The sequence below is a fragment of the Rhinoraja longicauda genome, chromosome 5, assembly GCF_053455715.1.
Source record: "Rhinoraja longicauda isolate Sanriku21f chromosome 5, sRhiLon1.1, whole genome shotgun sequence".
NCBI lineage: Eukaryota > Metazoa > Chordata > Chondrichthyes > Rajiformes > Arhynchobatidae > Rhinoraja > Rhinoraja longicauda.
Window position 1 is genome coordinate 74,580,076 of NC_135957.1, and position 18,367 is coordinate 74,598,442.

The 18,367-nt window shown below is 47.7% G+C and overlaps 1 protein-coding gene across 1 annotated transcript in view; it reads left to right on the plus strand.

Annotated features, from left to right (window-relative positions):
- Positions 1-18,367, plus strand: part of ube3d (ubiquitin protein ligase E3D) — a 118,945-nt gene that overhangs the window by 72,904 nt on the left and 27,674 nt on the right. The window lies entirely within an intron of this gene.

An 18,367-nucleotide genomic window follows, 5' to 3' on the forward strand; every position in this document is an offset into this window, starting at 1 on the left:
TTTGTCTGAGAAACTGCAGATGCTAGAAGGTAGACACAAAATGCTGGAGTAACTCAGTGGGCCAGGCAACATCTCTGGAGGGAAGGAATGGGTGACGTTTCGTGTCGGACCCCTCTTCAGACTCGAGCTTGTATCGAGTCTGTATCCGACGAGTCCGAAGAAAGATTCTGACTCGAAACATCACCTATTTTTTTGCCCCAAAGATGCTGCCTGACCAGCTGATTTAATCCAGCATTTTGTGTCTATCTGGGACATTATGTTACAATTGCACAAGACGTTGGTGAGGCTGCACTTATAGTATTGTGTAGGAAAATAACTGCAGATGCTGCACTTGTAGTATTGCGTTCAGCTTTGGCCACCCTGCTATAGGAAAGATTGAAAAGACTAGGCTTGTATTCACTGGAGTTTAGAAGGATGAGAGAGGATCTTATAGAGACATATAACATTATAAAAGGACTGGACAAGCTAGATGCAGGAAAAATGTTCCCAATGTTAGGGGAGTCCAGAACCAGGGGTCACAGTCTTAGAATAAAAGGAAGGCAATTTAAAACTGAGGTGAGCATGGAACTTTTTCACCCAGAGAGTTGTGAATTTGTGGAATTCTCTGCCACAGAGGGCAGTGGGGGCCAAATCACTGGATGAATTTAAGAGATAGATAGAGGTCTGGTGGCTAGTGGAGGCCATAGCCTCAGAATAAAAGAACATACATTCAGAAAGGAGATGCATAGGAATTTCTTTAGTCAGGAGATGGTGAATCTGGAATTCATTGCCACAGAAGGCTGTGGAGGTCAAGTCATTGGGTATTTTTAAGGTGGAGATTGATAGATTCTTGATTAGTACGGGTGTCAGGGGTTATGGGACGAAGGCAGGAGAATGGGGTTGAGAGGGAAAGGTAGATCAGCCATGATTGAATGGCAGAGTTGAGTTGATAGGCCGAATGGCCTAATTCTGCTCCGAGAACCTATGAACTTATGAAACCAGCGAAGTGAACTGTCTTACAACATCGATGACCCGAGCTGATAAGGCGCGTGTTAATTTAGCTGATATTTCACTCCCACGCTTTGTTTAAAAATTAAAGTTTGACATATTAATCCTTCAAAAGTAAAATCAATTTCCCTGCATTATGTGGGCAGTGCGTTCATTAAACCAGGATTTAATAGCTGTAATCCACATGCCTCCCTGAGTATCATAACATTTTACATCAAAATTGTTATAAATTATGTTTCCCCTGCGATCATCAAAACTTAATATTACAACTTTAAATTAGTTTATTGTGCAACCGAAGATGGCATGAATCATCTTCTGCCATCTACTGTGTTTCTCAATGCAGGTGTGATTGTACACTGCCCGTCTCATGTTCTTAAATAACAAGCTACAAAAAAAAACTTAGAGCATTACTTAAAGCAAAGTATTGTTTTTCTCCATTCCTCTGCTGTTATAACCAAAACATTTGTTTACCCCAAACCCTGTCATTGAGCCAGTCGAAAGATAATCAAAGCACCATAAAGGGCAAAGCTGCCATCTTCCCCACCAATGTAATGGAGAGTAAAATATTGTGGCACTTACTTCAGTGGCAGTAATTTTTGTTTTGCAAATCTATAATTTGACTTAATTGCCCATGTATGAATAACGACCTTACTTTTTACCTCACGGCAGTAGGAGGCACATAAATCAGCGTTGGTGCTACAGTGACTGGGGCCGCTGAAACCCAGTTTAACTCCTTCGCAGTAATTTGACTGGGTAAATAACAATTAGGAGAACTGAGCAAAAACACAAAGTGCCGGAGAAACTCAGCAGGTTGGGTCAGGGAGCGTTGTCATGTCTGAAGAAGGGTTTCGAGCCCAAACGTCACCCATTCCTATAAGAAAATAACTGCAGATGCTGGTACAAATCGATTTATTCACAAAATGCTGGAGTAACTCAGCAGGTCAGGAGCATCTCGGGAGAGAAGGAATGGGTGACGTTTCGCGTCGAGACCTTCGTCACCCATTCCTTCTCTCCAGAGATGCTCTCTGTCCCGCTGAGTTACTCCAGCATTTTCTGTCTTATCTTCGGTGTAAACCAGCATCTGTGGTTCCTTCCTACACATTGCCATGTAATTGTAATCTGTAACACTGTGGACGGCTCAATTGTAATCATGTATTGTCTTTCTACTGACTGGTTAGCACGCAACAAAAACCTTTCACTGTACCTTGGCAACTGAACCATCCTACCACAACTAGAGAGCAGTCCTGAACTACTATCTACCTCATTGGAGACCCTCAGACTATCTTTGATTGGACTTTACCTTGCTCAAAACGTTATTCCCATAGTATCTGTTCACTGTGAATGGCTCGATTGTAATCATGTATTGTCTTTCCGCTGACTGGTTAGCAAGCAACAAAAGCTTTTCATTGTACCTCGGTACACGTGACAATAAATAAACTAAACTAAACTGCATGACAATAAACTAAACTAAACTAAAAAAAATTGGATGGAAATGGACAGATGATTTTATGATTCGGGACTTTGGGTCTTTGAGGATAGTAATACCTAATGATGGTTTGTAATTGATGTGTGGGTTGGATGGATTTACATCCCATGTTCTGTGCTGGTTGGGCTGGTGAGCGGATTGGACTCAGTGCCACAGAGTTTTGTTTAGTTTAGTTTGAGATACAGCACAGAAACAGGCCCTTCGACCAACTGACCAGCACTTTAACACCATCCTACACACACTACGGACAATTTAACATTTATACCAAGCCATTTAGCCCGTACGTCTTTGGAATGTGGGAGGAAACCGAGGATCTCGGAGAAATCCCATGCAGGTCACGGGGAGAACGTACGTGGGTGGATGTACATGGTTGTGAATTTGTGGAATTCTCTGCCTCAGAAGGCAGTGGAGGCCAATTCGCTGGAGTTAGACAATAGACAATAGACAATAGGTGCAGGAGTATGCCATTCAGCCCTTCGAGCCAGCACCGCCATTCAATGCGATCATGGCTGATCACTCTCAATCAGTACCCCGTTCCTGCCTTCTCCCCATACCCCCTCACTCCGCTATCCTTAAGAGCTCTATCCAGCTCTCTCTTGAAAGCATCCAACGAACTGGCCTCCACTGCCTTCTGAGGCAGAGAATTCCACACCTTCACCACTCTCTGACTGAAAAAGTTCTTCCTCATCTCCGTTCTAAATGGCCTACCCCTTATTCTTAAACTGTGGCCCCTTGTTCTGGACCCCCCCAACATTGGGAACATGTTTCCTGCCTCTAATGTGTCCAATCCCCTAATTATCTTATATGTTTCAATAAGATCCCCCCTCATCCTTCTAAATTCCAGTGTATACAAGCCTAATTGCTCCAGCCTTTCAACATACGACAGTCCCGCCATTCCGGGAATCAACCTAGTGAACCTACGCTGCACGCCCTCAATAGCAAGAATATCCGTCCTCAAATTTGGAGACCAAAACTGCACACAGTACTCCAGGTGCGGTCTCACCAGGGCCCGGTACAACTGTAGAAGGACCTCTTTGCTCCTATACTCAACTCCTCTTGTTACGAAGGCCAACATTCCATTGGCTTTCTTCACTGCCTGCTGTACCTGCATGCTTCCTTTCATTGACTGATGCACTAGGACACCCAGATCTCGTTGAACATCCCCTCTTCCTAACTTAGATAGAGCTCTGAGGGCTAGCGGAATCAAGGGATATGGGGTGAAGGCAGGAACGGGGTACTGATTGTGGATGATCAGCCATGATCACATTGAATGGCGGTGCTGGCTCGAAGGGCCGAATCGCCTACTGCTGCACCTATTGTCTGTGTACAAACTCCGTACAGACTGCACCCGTAGTCAGGATGGAACCCGGGTCTCTGGCGCTGTAAGGCAGCAACTCTACCGCTGCGCCACCGTGCCGGCCTTGAGAGGGAAAGGCAGGTCAATGTGAACTCCTATTATGAGGTAGCCTGAAATGTCTTGCAATATTACAGACAATTTAAAACTTGTTGCCTATCAACAAGCCTGTTTCTGAGCCAATAAATGTAATACATTAGAAATAAGGAACTGTAGATAGACACAAAATGCTGGAGTAACTCAGCGGGACAGGCACCATCTCTGGAGAAAAAGGATGGGTGACGTTTTCGGGTCGGGACCCTTCTTCAGACTGAAAGTAGAGGGGAGGGAACTGGAGGTATGGAAAGGCCGGAACAAAGCAGGGCCGGCAACAGGTGACCAAGGAAGGGTGGAGCCCACAATGGCCCATTGTTGGCTGGGGAAGAGGTGATAACGAAGGGATACAAGGATGCGAACAGTGGAACTGGTAGGATGACTCGGGTGTGGGGTGGGGGAGGGAGCGAATGCACAGGTGACTTAAAATTAGAGGAATCAACGTTCATACCGCTGGGTTGTAAGCTGCCCAAGTGATATATGAGGTGCTGTTCATCCAGTTTTCTGCAGATGCGGGTTTATAAAAAAATGGACATAAAGTGCTGGAGTAACTCAGCGGGCCAGCTGAGCATCCCTGGCGAACATGGATTTGCGACGTTTTGGGTCACGACCAAATGCTGGTACCCTGAAACAAAAACAGGAAAATGCTGCAAACACTCAGCAAGCCAGACATAATCTGTGGAATTAATGTTTCAGGCTGAAGACCCTTTGTCCTGGTATGTGAAAACACAGGAAACATTCAGTACCTGCTGAGTTACTCCGGCATTTTGTGTCTACCTTCAACATTTAGTACCTGTTTAGATTACCTGTTTAGAACCCGCGGAATCAAAGGATATGGGGAGAAAGCAGGAACGGGGTACTGATTCTGGATGATCATATTGAATGGCGGTGCTGGCTGAAAGGGCCGAATGGCCAACTCCTGCACCTATTTTCTATGTTTCTATGCATGCAGTTAACATTTAAAATACGAATGCATTAACCTGAAGCATTAATTGTATCTTTTTCCACACACCCTGCTTGTTGAGTATTTCCAGCATTTTCTGCTCTTATAGCAGTATGAAAGTATCTTCATTAAAGGATTACGTCAAAGTCTGTTCGTGATGGGGATCTCTAGGGCAATTAAAGATGTGCAATTATCTGATGTGCGAACAATTTCCACATTGTATAAATGAAGAGATAATTTGCTTAGCAATAGTATTGGGAAGTTGTAGGTAATAGACAATAGACAATAGGTGCAGGAGTAGGCCATTCGGCCCTTCGAGCCAGCACCACCATTCAATGTGATCATGGCTGATCATTCTCAATCAATACCCCGTTCCTGCCTTCTCCCCATACCCCCTGACTCCGCTATCCTTAAGAGCTCTATCTAGCTCTCTCGTGAATGCATTCAGAGAATTGGCCTCCACTGCCTTCTGAGGCAGAGAATTCCACAGATTTACAACTCTGACTGAAAAGGTTTTTCCTCATCTCCGTTCTAAATGGCCTACCCCTTATTCTTAAACTGTGGCCCCTGGTTCTGGACTCCCCCAACATTGGGAACATGTTTCCTGCCTCTAACGTGTCCAACCCCTTAATAATCTTATATGTTTCGATAAGATCCCCTCTCACCCTTCTAAATTCCAGTGTATACAAGCTTTGTCGCTCCAGTCTTTCAACATATGACAGTCCCGCTGAAGGACCTCTTTGCTCCTATACTCAACTCCTCTTGTTATGAATGCCAACATTCCATTGGCTTTCTTCACTGCCTGCTTACCTGCATGCTTCCTTTCAGTGCCTGATGCACTAGGACTGATGCACTAAGTCGTAGTCATACAGCACGGGAACAGCCCAACTTGTCCATGCCAACCAAGATGCCTCATCTACACTAGTGCCATCTGCCTGCATTTGGCCCAAACCCCTCTAAACCTTTCCTTTCCATGTACCTGTCCATGAGTCTTTTAAATGTTTTATAGTATCTGCCTCAACTACCTTCTCTGGCAGCTCGTTCCATATACCCATCATACTCTGAGTGAAATAGATCCCTCTTAGGTTCCTATTAAAACTTTCCTTTCTCACCTTAAACCTATGTTGTCTGATTCTTGATTCCCCTACGCTGAGTAAAAGACTATTCTTTTACCCTTTCAACTCCCCTCATGGTTTTATGCACCTCATGCCAGAATTGCCTTTTAATAGATTTAGGACATCGTTAAAGTTTCTTCAACTCTCTCAAATATCTGTCGTAGTTAGCATTCTTGGACTCTATACCTTCTCCCTTTAAATTTGACTTACATTGAGAAATGTTGTAAGAAAAATCAATTCAAAGTTTAAGCCACTAATGTAGAATAAGGATACTTTTGCAAAATTCTTTTTTTCTGGTTTCTATCTTTCTCCCTGTTGACGCATGTTAATGATCCGTTATCTCACATTCAGTTGTGGCCACCTATCTATTCCATTATTCCTCGTGTCAATCCTATTCACACCTCATGTCTGCTCGTTAGTAAATCCAGAGCTTGCTGGCTCCTCGGATTGCAAGGACTGGATTTTTAACTGCATTCCCTGCCCGCGTCAACTATTGCTGTTGCCTTCACACTGATTCAATTTGAGTCACCTACAGGGCAGCAGGGTGGCGCAGTGGTAGAGTTGCTGCCTCACAGCTCCAGAGACCCGGGTTCCATCCTGACTACGGGTGCTGTCTGTAGGTTCTCCCTGTGACCTGCGTGGGTTTTCTCCGGGTGCTCCGGTTTCCTCCCACACTCCGAAGACGTACAGGTTTGTAGGTTAATTGGCATCGGTAAAGATTGTAAATTGTACCTAGTGTGTAGGATAGTGCTGGTGTGTGCGGTGATCGCTAGTCAGCGCGGACTCGGTGGGCCGAAGGGCCTGTTTCTGTGCTGCATCTCTAAAGGCTAAAGTCTAAAAAAGTCTAAAGTCTCCCTGCAAACTCCAGCGTTCCAGAGAAAACAATCCAAGTCTGTCCAACCTCTCCCTGTAGCCAATACTCCCTAATCTGGGCATCATTTTGGTAAACCTCTGCACAGACGGAGTTCCTCAAGTGAGGGTCGGCAGATTGCTGGTGTGCAGGGATCGCTGGTCGGTGCGGACTCGGTGGGCTGAAGGGACTGTTTTCTAAACGGAAGAAAATAGACTAAACAGTGCGGGACGTAACAGTGTGAGTTCTTACCTGGAAACCTGTGGATTATTATTAAATTCCTCCAATTATTAAAACTTTAAAAATTTATCCTGATGCAACTTGTGCACGAAAAGCTCATTGGCAAATGTTCCTTTCCCAACCCTACCTTCAAAATAGCTGCACAGTGGCACAATGGGTTGGGCTGCTACCTCACGCTGCCAGAAAGCCAGGCTCAATTTCTTACCTTGAGTGATTATCTGTGTGGAGTTCATCGGTTTACAATATACATTAATGACTTAGATGAAGGGATTAAAAGTAACATTAGCAAATTTGCAGATGACACAAAGCTGGGTGGCAGTGTGAAGTGTGAGGAGGATGCTATGAGGTTGCAGGGTGACTCAGACAGGTTGTGTGAGACAGGCAGATGCATGGCAGATGCAGTTTAATGTGGATAAATGTGAGGTTATCCAGTTTGGTGGTAAGAACAGAAAGGCAGATTATTATCTGAATGGTGTCAAGTTAGGAAAAGGGGAACTACAACGAGATCTGGATGTCCTAGTTCATCAGTCACTGAAAGTAAGCATGCAGGTACAGCAGGCAGTGAAGAAAGCTAATGGAATATTGGCCTTCATAACAAGAGGAGTTGAGTATAGGAGCAAAGAGGTCCTTCTGCAGTTGTACAGGGCCCTACTGAGACCGCACCTGGAGTACTGAGTGCAGTTTTGGTGTCCAAATTTGAGGAAGGACATTCTTGCTATTGAGGGAGTGCAGCGTAGGTTCACAAGGTTAATTCCCGGAATGGCGGGGCTGTCGTATGTTGAAAGACTGGAGCGACTGGGCTTGTATACTCTGGAATTTAGAAGGATGAGAGGGGATCGTATTGAAACATATAAGATTATTAAGGGATTGGACACGCTAGCGGCAGGAAACATGTTCCCAATGTTGGGGGAGTCCCGAACCAGGGGCCACAGTTTAAGAATAAGGGGTAGGGCATTTAGAACGGAGATGAAGAAAAACTTTTTCAGTCAGAGTTGTGAAGCTGTGGAACTCTCTACCTCAGAAGGCAGTGGAGGCCAATTCCCAGGATGCTTTCAAAAGAGAGTTAGATAGAGCTCTTAATGATAGTGGAGTCAAGGGATATGGGGAGAAGGCAGGAACGGGGTACTGATTGTGGATGATCAGCCATGATCACGGTGAATGGCGGTGCTGGCTAGAAGGGCCGAATGGCCTACTCCTGCACCTATTGTCTATTGTTTGTAAATTTTTTAGGGTTAAGAAGTAAGTTCATTAGTCATAGGAGTAGAATTAGGTTATTTGGCCCATCATGTCTACTCCGTCATTCATCATGGATGATCTATCTTTCCCTCACAACCCCATTCTCCTGCCGCACTTTGAAAGTTATTTATAATTTTGAATTTTATTCAGTATCCTGATGGCAAAAAGTTGAGTTTAGAAGGGTTAGGGGGGACCTTATTGAAACTTACCGAACAGTGAAAGGCCTGGATAGAGTGGATGTGGAGAGGATGTTTCCACTAATGGGAGAGTCTAGAACCAGAGGGCACAGCCTCAGAATAAAAGGACGTACCTTTAGAAAGGAGATGAGGAGGAATTTCTTTAGTCAGAAGATTGTGAATCTGTGGAATTCATTGCTACAGGCGGCTGTGCAGACGAGGTCATTGGTATTTTTAAGGTGGCGATTGGCAAATACTTGATTAGTACGGGTGTCAAGGGTTATGGGATGAAGGTAGGAGAATGGGGGTTGAGAGGGAGAGATGGATCAGCCATGGTTGAATGGCGGAGTAGACTCGTGGGGCTGAGTAGCCTACTTCTCCTATGACTATGAACATGAAAAAAAAACTTTTGTCAACCTTTAATTGAAATTGCCTCAGTCAGTCTCTTTGCATGGATATTTCTAGATGTTCACTACACAATGAACCTGATAGTGAGGTGCCTCCAGTCATTAGTTTTAAGTAATATTAGCTGCAAGAGCATTGTCACTGAACCAGTCATGTTCTTGCTCAACATTTGGGCGAGCCAAATGACGCAGCGGTAGAGTTGCTGCCTTACAGCATCAGAGACCCGGGTTTGATCCTGACCATGGGTGCTGCCTGTACGGAGTTTGTACGTTCTCACCGTGACCAGCGTGGGGTTTTCTCCGGGAGCTCTGGTTTCCTCCCACACTCCAAAGACGTACAGGTTCGTTGGTTAATTGGCTTGGTAAAATTGTAAATTGTCCCTAGTTTATTTAGAATAGTGTTCGTATTCGGGGTTCACTGGTCGTCGCGGGCACGGTGGGTTGAAGGGCCTGTTTCCGCGCTGAACTCTGATTTCCTCACACCCCGATTTTGTTATTTCCGAAAATAAATTGTATTCAGATTTTAAAATATATACAAAACAAGAGCAGTGCAAAATCTCTTGGAACATTTTCACCGCCTGTACATTCATTAATGTCATATTCAGTAGTCTTTGCAATTATCCTTAAACCAAGCACCCTTGCCACTTTTATGGCCCTCTAGGGTGATATTCCTTTGAAGGGATTTGAAGGGTCACCCCACCGGACTCTACCCCTCCATGTACCTAGACTGTGGTCCTCCCCTAGAGTGCCTTGGTGTTGGCTGCACCGAGCTTCAGCGAGTCCCTCAGCACGTACTCCTGCAGTCTGGAGTGGGCCAGTCGACAACATTCTCTGATGGACATCTTGCGTTGGGAGGCCAACCAAGTCCAAAGAGCGTCTTCCACCGAGTTGATGAATGACCTTCCAGCAGCACTTGATGTCCGTCTGCGAGTGTGTCTCTGGGAACAGCCCCGTCAATCAGAAAGTCTCTCACGGAGCAGTTCGGGATGAACCACGACAAGAATCCTCGCATCATACTTTAGACCCTCTTCGCAAATCCACACTCTGCGAAGAGGTGGGCAACCATCTCACATCCCCTATGAACTCTTTAGGTCCTTCCATCGACACAAAGGGTGGTACGGTGGCGCAGCGGTAGAGTTGCTGCCTTACAGCGCATGAGACTCGGGTTCGATCCTGACTGCGGGTGCTGTCTGTAAGGGCTTGTACATTCTCCCCATGACCACGTGGGTTTTCACCGGGTGCTCAGGTTTCCCCCCATACTCCAAAGACGCACAGGTTTGTAAGTTGTAGGAAAGAACTGCAGATGCTGGCTTAAATCGAAGGTAGTCACAAAATGCTGGAGTAATTCAGCGGGATAGACAGCATCTCTGGAGAGAAGGAATGGATGACGTTTCGGGTTGAGACCCTTCATCTCGACGTCTCGACCTGAAACGTCACCCATTCCTTCTCTCCAGAAATGCTGCCTGTCCCGCTAAGTTACTCCAGCATTTTGTGTCTACCAGGTTTGTAGGTTGATTGGCTTCGGTAAAAAATATATAAATTGTCCCTCGCGTGTACGATAGTGCTGGATCACTGGTCGGCACGGACTCAGTGGGCCGAAGGGCCTGTATCTGCACTGTATCTCTAAAGTCTAAAATCTAAAGTAAAGACACTGAGATTAAATCAAACACATCCACTGATGCCTGTGCTCAGGGTAATCAGATGACTGTAGATCCATTATTGAACACAGGAACCAGTCTGTATACAGTGCCCTCCATAATGTTTGGGACAAAGACCCATCATTTATTTATTTGCCTCTGTACTCCATAATTTGTAATAGAAAAAGTCACATGTGGTTAAAGTGCACATTGTCAGATTTTAATAAAGGCCATTTTTATACATTTTGGTTTCACCATGTAGAAATTACAGCTGTGTTTATACATAGTCCTCCCCATTTCAGGGCACCATAATGTTTGGGACACAGCAATGTCATGTAAATGAAAGTAGTCATGTTTAGTATTTTGTTGCATATCCTTTGCATGCAATGACTGTTTGAAGTCTGCGATTCATGGACATCACCAGTTGCTGGGTGTCTTCTCTGGTGATGCTCTGCCAGACCTGTATTGCAGCCATCTTTAGCTTATGCTTGTTTTGGGGGCTAGTCCCCTTCAGTTTTCTCTTCAGCATATAAAAGGCATGCTCATTTGGGTTCAAGCCACAATAAAAGTTTCCAAAGGTGATGGAAAGACTGGAGGAAAGACTAGGTGCTGAGAGCTCTCTTATACCTGCATTAAAGAGGCATTTAAACACACCTTAGCAATTACAAACGCCTGTGAAGCCATGTGTCCCAAACATTATGGTGCCCTGAATTGGGGGGACTATGTATAAACACAGCTGTAATTTGTACACGGTGAAAGCAAAATGTATAAAAATACCCTTTAATAAAATCTGACGATGTGCACTTTAACCACATGTGATTTTTTCTATTACAAATCTCAAATTGTGCAGTACAGAAGCAAATTAATAAATGCTGGGTCTTTGTCCCAAACATTATGGAGGGCACTGTCTTTATTTCTGCAGTCTTTTAGTTTCTTCCTGTCTTGCAGGATTGCATGTGTTAATTTATGTATAATCTGTGTATAATTAATGTGTGTTTGTACTGCTGCAAGCAAGATTTTAAATTAAACTTTAGACTTTAGAGATACAATGCGGAAACAGGCCTTTTCGCCCACTGAGTCCGTGTCGACCAGCATCACGCCTTGCACTAACACTATTATATTCAGTAGGGACAATTTTTCAATTTTACCGATGCCAATTAACTTACAAACCTGCACGTCTTCGGAGTGTGGGAGGAAATCGGAGCACCTGGAGGAAACCCACGCAGGTCACGGGTAGAATGTACAAACTCCGTACAGGCAGCACCCGCAGTCGGGATCGAACCTGGGTCTCTGGCGCTGTAAGGCAGCAACTCTACCGCTGCACCATTGTGCCGCCCAAACCTGTACCAGTACTTCACTGTACTTGTGCATATGATGGTAAACCTGACCCAACTTGACTTGACAAATTCAATGGACATTTTTTCTTTCAAATCAGTGAGACTTCGAATCACAGTCGATCTTCAGTCTGATGTTTGTCTCACTTGGGCTGAAAGTTAAGTGACGGGAAGATTTGCACTTTTGAGTGCTGAGACGTAGCCTTATAATGAGGTTGGCACGCCCAGAATGTGCAGTAAACTTCTTATATTCTTCCTTCTGCATTGAAGCCATATCTGTCAATACACATAACTAACTGCACCTTGTTACTTTGAACATTGACTTCTCCAACTTTAGATAGTTCCTCTGTCCCTCTCCTCTCCTCCCCCTTCCCAGTTCCCCCCCTATCTTCCTGTCTCCACCTATATCTTTCCTTTGTCCCGCCCACCTGACATCAGTCTGAAGAAGGGTCTCGACCCGAAACGTCACCCATTCCTTCTCTCCTGAGTTGCTGCCTGACCTGCTGAGTTACTCCAGCATTTTGTGAATAAATACCTTCGATTTGTACCAGCATCTGCAGTTATTTTCTTACAGCACCTTGTTATTAAATCATTTCATTCCTTAGCCGGTATTCTTTAAATTATTCACTGGATATCTTCTACTGTTTTTTGTGCTCATTAGCGGGGCCTTTTGCTGCCGCTCAAGTGCACTTATTTGTCTGAATCTGACTGACCATTACACTCCAGTGAGGGATAGGGATAGAAATTATACCCTGGACATGACTTGTTTCAGCTCCTTGAACGTTGAACTCCATTCATCAGCAGCCCACGAAATGACGCTTTCTATTTCAGACGGATTTTATTATTAAGTGTAAGAAGGAACTGCAGATGCTGGTTTAAACTGAAGATACACACAAAAAGCTGGAGTAACTCAGCGGGTCAGGCAGCATCTCTGGAGAGAAGGAATGGGTGACGTTTCAGGTCGAGACCCTCCTGCAGACTGGTTAGGGATAAGGGAAACGAGAGATATAGACGGTGATGTGGAGAGATAAAGAACAATGAATGAAAGATACGCAAAAAAGTAACGATGATAAAGGAAACCCTGTAGCGAGTCCAAACGAGCGATATTATCCAAAGACTTTATTGTCGATAAAACCCGTGACAAACGCAACGTACTTACTCTTGGACTAACACTAACTTCGCTCGCTAATCTAATCTCTAACCTGAGTTTGGCGCCAGACACTTAAATACCTCGCGCTCCCGCACCACGTGACCCGTAAACCAATCCGAGGGTTCTAGACTACCTGGCCAATCCGTATGCCCCTACATGACCCCCCCCCCAGAACCCTCGAAACCATACCTCACGGGGGCCCGAACCTCCCGCCCGGAACGTGTACGGAGGGGGGAAACCGATACCGCCAGCGTGACAGGAGGCGGGGAGGATAATAATAATAATAATAATAATAAGCATTTATTTTATATAGCGCCTTTCCAGAAGCTCAAAGCGCTTTACATAAACAATCATAACATAAAAACAAACAGACAAACTATCCTAACGGAGAAGCGGCGAATAAACAACGCCAGCGTCCTCTCACGTCAGGGTCCGGCAGTAGACAACAAAAAGCACAGGACACACAGATACAATTTTTACACAAACAGCCATCACAGTGATTGCTCTAGGCACACCCTCACTGTGATGGAAGGCAAAGTCTTATCTCCTCCTCATTTCTTCTCCCGTGGTGCCACGAGGTGATCGAGGCTCCCAACTTTTTGAAGCCCCCACCGGGCAATGGTAAGTCCCAGGGCCGAGCCAAGCAGGCCGATGAAGGTCCTGAGCCCCCACCGGGCGATGGAAAGTCCCAGGGCCGAGCCGAGCAGGCCGATGAAGGTCCTGAGCCCCCAACGGGTGATGGAAAGTCCCAGGGCCGAGCCGAGCAGGCCGATGAAGGTCCTGAGCCCCCACCGGGCGATGGAAAGTCCCAGGCCGAGCCGAGCAGGCCGATGAAGGTCCTGAGCCCCCACCGGGTGATGGAAAGTGCTGCGGCCGAGCCACGCAGGGCGATGAAGGGCCTGCGAGCGGGTCGATCGTACCTTGCGCTTCGGGGCGGTCGAAGCTGCTACGGCTGGAGCTCCCAAAAACCGGTCGCCAGCCAGGGACCAGCGAGCTCCCGATGTTGCGGTCTGCAGGGCCCACGGCCGAAGCCTCCGAGATGGTAAGTCCAGGCCCTGCGACCGGAGTCTTCAAGGTCGATCCCAGCTGGAGGCCGCCGACTCCACGATGTTAGGCCGTAGCGCGAATGGAGATACGACACGGTAAAGGTCGCATCTCCGTTGAGGAGGAGATTTGAAAGAAGGTTTCCCCCACCCCCCCCCCCCCCACCACCCCCCCACATACACAGAGTTAAAAATAGAACAAAACGTACATTAAATGATGACAATAGACAAAAAAACAAAAAAAAGACAGAGAGACTGCCGGTGAGCCGCAGCTGCAGAACACAGCCACGCCCCTGGAGGCAATGAGGGGTCACCTGGCGCGGAGGGTGCAGGTGACAGGGGGCACTTGATCGGCAACGGCGGCCCGGGCCCAACCATAGGCTGCGGGGGCCCGAGAGGTGGCAAACAGGGCGCCGCTGGTTGGACCAGTGGAGCGGCCACCGGCCGGCCCCGGCGTGGAGGCTGAGCCACCGACACGGGGAGGTCCTGGTCCAAGTGGGCCGGCTTGAGCCGGGATACCGAAACGAGCTCCTGGCGATTTCCCACCTGCAAGGTGAAGGTGACAGTCCCTCTTTTCAGCACCTGGAACGGGCCCTGGTAAACCGGCCGAAGAGGGGGGCGGTGGGAATCCTTCCGAAGGAACAAGAAATCATAGCCCCGCAAGGCAGACGGAACGTGAACTGCTGTGCTTCCGTGACTGGCGGTCGGGACTGGAGCCAGAGAACCCACCCGTGCCCGGAGGGAACCCAAAACTGACGTGATGGGCGGTGGCAAGGCGGGAGTGGAAGGGAGAATGTCACCCGGCACCCGCAGGGGCGAACCGTAGACGAGCTCGGCCGAGGATGTGCCCAGCTCAGCCTTCGGGGCCGTACGAATGCCGAGGAGGACCCAAGGCAGCTGGTCAGCCCAATCGTGGCCGGTCAGGCGAGCACAGAGGGACGCCTTCAGCTGCCGATGGAAGCGCTCAACCATCCCGTTGGCTTGGGGATGATAGGCGGTGGTCTGCTGTAGGCGAGACCCATACAGCTGTGCCAGCGCTGCCCAGAGGGACGAGGTGAACTGGGCCCCCCGATCCGTGGTGATGATAGCCGGGACGCCGAAACGGGCCACCCAGTGCAACGCCAGGGCCCGTGCACAGGAGGCCGCCGAGGTGTCCGACAACGGGAGCGCCTCCGGCCAACGCGTGAACCGATCAACCACCGTCAGCAGATGCGTATAACCCCCAGAATAGGGCAATGGACCCACCAAATCCACATGGATGTGGAAAAAACGGTCGGGGGGAACCTCGAATCTCTGGTATGGGGGCTGGACGTGGCGATGAACTTTGGAGGTCTGGCACGGAATGCAGGCGCGTGCCCAGGCTGCCACCTGCTTCCGCAGGCGGTGCCAGACAAACCGGGCAGCCACCATGGCTGAAGTCGCCCTGATGGACGGGTGTGCCAAGCCATGAATGGCCTCAAAAACCTTACGCCGCAGGGCGGCCGGCACCACCGGGCGAGGGCGTGTAAGGGAAACATCACACCACAACTTGGTACCTGTGGGGCCACACGCCACCTGCTCCAAACGCAGTCCCGAGGCCTTGGAGGCGTACACCGCGGCAGTCCCTTCCAGGCGCTGAGCCTCCGCTAGCTCCTGGAAATCCACCTGTTTACCCACCACGGCTACGGAGGGAATGGCCGGCCAGGACAGTGCATCAGCAACGGCATTAAGCCTACCCGCAATATGACGGACATCGGTGGTAAACTCCGAAATCAGGGTGAGGTGCCGCTGCTGGCGAGCCGACCACTGATCAGAAACTTAGCAAAAGCGAATGGTAGAGGTTTGTGATCCGTGTAGGCCACAAAAGAACGGCCTTCCAAAAAATAACGGAAGTGGCGGACTGCTAAATAAAGGGCCAGGAGCTCCCTATCAAACGCACTGTACTTGAGCTCCGCTCGAGAGAGCTGCCTGCTGAAAAACGCCAGGGGCTGCCAGTAACCGTCGACCTGCTGCTCCAAAACCCCACCCACCGCCACGTCTGAGGCGTCCACCATCAGAGCCGTGGGGGCGGAGGAGCGCGGGTGTACGAGCATGGTGGCATTGGCGAGGGCCTGTTTGACCGCAACAAAAGCCGTCTCTGCAGCTGCGGACCATACCAACTCAGCGGGGTTACCCGCGAGACATTGAAAAAGGGGACGCATGACCCGAGCTGCTGCAGGCAGGAACCGATGATAAAAGTTCACCATGCCCACGATTTCCTGCAAGCCCTTGATGGTAGTAGGGCGAGGTAAAGAGCGGACCGCGTCCACCTTAGCTGGCAAAGGAGTGGGACCGGCCGGAGTAACCCGGTGACCCAAAAAATCCACAGCTGACAGGCCGAATTGGCATTTGTCCGGATGGAGAATCAGGCCGTGATCTTGCAGCCTCTGGAACACCGTGCGGAGGTGGACCAAGTGCTCCTGGACCGAACGGCTGGCAATCAAAATATCATCAAGGTAAATAAACACAAACGGAAACCCTCGACCCACCCGGTCCATCAGACGCTGGAATGCCTGAGCTGCATTTTTAAGGCCGAAAGGCATACGCAACCACTCAAACAACCCGAACGGAGTAATGGTAGCCGTTTTTGGAATGTCCGGCGGATGGACCGGGATCTGATGATATCCCCGCACTAAATCAATTTTTGAAAAAATTGTAGCCCCCTCCAGGCTAGCTGAGAAATCCTGAATGTGCGGAATCGGGTAGTGGTCCGGCCGCGTTGCCGCGTTGAGTCGACGTTTGGGGTGGACTGGTCAGGTATTGACTGACCCGCGCGGCCACCTCCGCCTGCAGACAGCTCACCAGGTGGTGGTACTTCTTCTGGTCTTCCTCCACCTTTTAAGATGGAACTGCGATTCCGCCTGCACAAACCACAGGTGCGGCTGATGGGCCCAGAACGGCGGTAGATGAATTTCGCCCGCGCTCGCTCCCGCCTGCGACATGCTGCTGCTTCGATTCTAACGTTCGAGGTCACCAATGTAGTGAGTCCAAACGAGCGATATTATCCAAAGACTTTATTGTCGATAAAACCCGTGACAAACGCAACTTACTTACTCTTGGACTAACACTAACTTCGCTCGCTAATCTAATCTCTAACCTGAGTTTGGCGCCAGACACTTAAATACCTCGCGCTCCCGCACCACGTGACCCGTAAACCAATCCGAGGATTCTAGACTACCTGGCCAATCCGTATGCCCCTACAACCCATTCCTTCTCTCCAGAGATGCTGCCTGTCCCGCAGAGTTACTCCAGCTTTTTGTGTCTATCTTCGGATTTTATTATTAGTTGTCCTGGAAAAGGATTTTGAATTGCGCACATTACCCAGTACATTTAAATATTAAGGCAAATACTGATTCAAGAATTAATAACATATGCATGAAGTGGTAGGTGCATTTAAACCTATTATATGCAGCTCTAATGATGGGGAAAAAAACCCTTTTATAATTCATTTCTTCCAGGCATACTTTTATCAATGCACATAGTGTGTGGTACCATATTATGTGATGATAACTTGGAATTTTAATAAGCTCTTACTAAACTGATTTAATTCAGTTTAATCCACTTATCTGAAGAAGAAGAAGGTACATGGATAGGACAAGTTGGGAGGGATATGGACCAAACGCAGGTAGTTGGGACGAGTGTAGCTGGGACATGTTGGCCGGTGTGGGCAAGTTGGGCCGAAGGGCCTGTTTCCACACTGCATCGCTCTATGACTATGACCTTATGACTCTAAGGGTCTCGACCCAAACGTCACTCATTCCTTCTCTCCGGAGACGCTGCCTGTCCCGCTGAGTTACTCCAGCTTGTGTGTGTCTGTCTTCGGTTTAAACCAGCATCTGCAGTTCCTTCCTACATATGAATTAATGTGATATTTGTAATAACCTTCCATTTTTGAATATTGCTATAATTCTTGGAGGTATCAGTTGAAAAAGTGCACGGAGAGATAAAAGGATGTGGCTGATATTGCCCTCACGCACTTAAAATCAGTATTGAAAGAAAAGGTCTTGTTTTCCAGTTAACATGGTGTGCCTCTCCAGTCAAGAAAGTGATTGCTGTGACCTGCCTTCTATAATAAATAGTTTGCTCTCCAGTTCAGTTAGAGCAGCAGAACTCATGAGGCTCTCCATCAATTGATGACTTGCAGCAAATTTGAAGATCAATGCAGGACCTCAGATCAAAAATTGAATATTTGTCCTTGTTCTGCACAGTTTTTGCTGGGCTTTGTTGCAAAAGCTTTGAAAGTCATTTTCATTTGAGATTGCACTTGTTTTAAAACCATGGTAATTGTTTTCTCGCTTTCA